This window comes from Buteo buteo, unplaced genomic scaffold (assembly GCF_964188355.1).
Source record: "Buteo buteo unplaced genomic scaffold, bButBut1.hap1.1 HAP1_SCAFFOLD_107, whole genome shotgun sequence".
NCBI classification, from domain to species: Eukaryota; Metazoa; Chordata; class Aves; order Accipitriformes; family Accipitridae; genus Buteo; species Buteo buteo.
Window position 1 is genome coordinate 110,001 of NW_027439271.1, and position 2,500 is coordinate 112,500.

The 2,500-nt window shown below is 46.2% G+C and overlaps 1 pseudogene; it reads left to right on the forward strand.

Moving 5' to 3' along the window:
• LOC142028029 (28S ribosomal RNA) overlaps positions 1 to 2,500 on the forward strand; it is an 8,615-nt pseudogene that overhangs the window by 4,193 nt on the left and 1,922 nt on the right.

Sequence of the window (2,500 nt, forward strand, 5' to 3'; positions counted from 1 at the left end):
CAGGCGAAACATCTAGAATTAGAAGGGGAACACCTTGTGGAAGGGGAACATCTCATGTGCATTGGATCGGAGATGGAGGGGGGACTGTGGTCCCGATACCGAAAGACAGTTTCTGAGTGGGTAACAGCTGGAAAATTGCCCATTCTCCATGGAATGTTTGAGCAGGTGATCGAAGGAGAAGAAGATCCAGCAATAGTTGCTGATAAGGCAATGAAAGACTGTTTCACGTGCCTTGCCTCTAAGTCCCTGGAGTTGAAAACCAGCCAGGGTCGACCGCGTCAGGTGGCCCAAACTGCTCGACCTTCGGAACCACCAAAGGGGTGGATGAAGAAGAGAGCTGTGAAACGGGGGCAATTTCTACGGTTCCAGCGGCTGTTCTACCTGGATAGGGGGAAACTGGCCGGTATTATCCTGGATGACGTGGAATCCCTGAAGTGTGCTATCCCACAAGACGAGATACACAACGTGTTCAAGTCGAGATGGGAGTCACCGGGAACATTCAAGGGCCTGGGTGCGTTCAGATCCAAGGGCCTGGCGGACAACTCGGCATTCGAAACCATGATCACGGCAAAAGAAATCTCTAAAAACATCCAAGAGATGAACAAGAACAGTGCGCCAGGACCAGACAGACTAAGTCTGCGGGATATCATTAAGATAGACCCCCATTGTGTCCAGTTAATGGAACTCTTCAATCTATGGCTGGTGACTGGCACCGTGCCGGACGTGGTGAAAGAATGTCGGACTGTATTAATATCGAAATCATCTCTGCCGGAGCGCCAAATGGACATTAATAACTGGCGTCCAATTACCATCGGATCGATTATCTTGAGGCTGTTCTCAAGGATCCTGACGGCAAGGCTGGCAAAGGCATGCCCTATTAATCCACGACAAAAGGGCTTTATTAGATCAGCGGGATGTGCTGAGAATTTGAAACTGTTACAGCTATTGATTAAGAGTGCAAAAAAGGAACATCGACCCTTGGGCGTTGTCTTCATTGACCTGGCTAAAGCCTTCGACACAGTGAGTCACCATCATCTTATGGCAGTGCTGAAACAAAAGGGTGTGGACCATCACATTATCACCCTGATTACGAACATGTATCAAAACAATAGAACTCGCATTACTGTGAAGAATGAGCAATCGGATCCCATTGGGATTCAAATTGGTGTCAAACAAGGAGATCCTATGTCACCTTTATTGTTTAACTTATCTGTGGACCCCCTATTGTGTAAGTTAGAGGAAGAAGGGAGTGGATACCAGCATGACTCTAAGGGTGTAACATCTATGGCTTTTGCAGATGATCTGGTATTGTTAAGTGGGTCTTGGGAAGGAATGCAGAGTAATATTAAAATCCTGGAGGCCTTTTGTGAGCTGACTGGCCTCAGGACGCAGGGGGAAAAATGCCATGGCTTTTACATACAACCTACTAAGGACTCGTATACTATCAATGATTGTCCTCCATGGCAGATTAACGGCACCCCATTAAATATGATTGAACCTGGTAGCTCGGAGAAGTACTTGGGACTGAGAATAGACCCATGGACTGGGATATCGAAACCCGAACTGCTCAGGAAAATAAGAGATTGGTTACAACGGATTGGAGAAGCACCACTGAAACCGCTTCAGAAAGTCGACATCTTGAAGGGATATACTATCCCGCGACTGATTTACTTAGCAGACCAGGCCGATGTAAAAGCAACGTACCTAGAAGAACTTGACCTGACGATTCGAACTACGGTCAAGGAGTGGCTACATCTACCTCCTAGTACCTGCGATGCCATCCTGTATTCCAGCACACGTGATGGAGGATTAGGCATCGCTAGACTCTCGGGATTGATCCCTAGTATACAAGCTCGAAGACTGCACAGAATTGCGCAGTCTTCAGACGATGTGATAAGATCAATAGTGAAACGAGAGGGGATCGAAAAAGACTTTGAAAAACTGTGGTTAACAGCTGGGGGTGATAGAAATAAAATACCATCTATTTGGGACCCGAGTGCGATTAGGGTAACATCTGAGGAACTGGGCGAGGGTGAATTTGCTTCCGAATGGGAAATACCAACTCCCAAAACCATCTTTCCTAAACCTTGTGACTGGCGTAAACAGGAATTTATTAATTGGACCAAGTTACAGTCCCAGGGCCGTGGTATTGCCAACTTTGAGAAGGATAAAATCAGTAATAATTGGCTCGAACGATATAGAGGCATTCCTCACCGAAAACTCCTCACGGCATTACAATTAAGAGCTAACGTATACCCCACTAGGGAATTCCTGGCAAGGGGGAGACAGGAGTCGCATATAAAATCTTGTCGACACTGTCAAGCGGAAAATGAATCAAGCGCTCATATCATTGGGTACTGCCCCGCGGTGCAAGACGCCAGAATCAAAAGGCACAACCAATTATGTGATTTATTGATAAATGAAGTAAAAAAGAAGGATTGGATCGTATTCCAAGAGCCCATACTAAAAGATGAACAAAATGAGATCTACAAGCCTGATC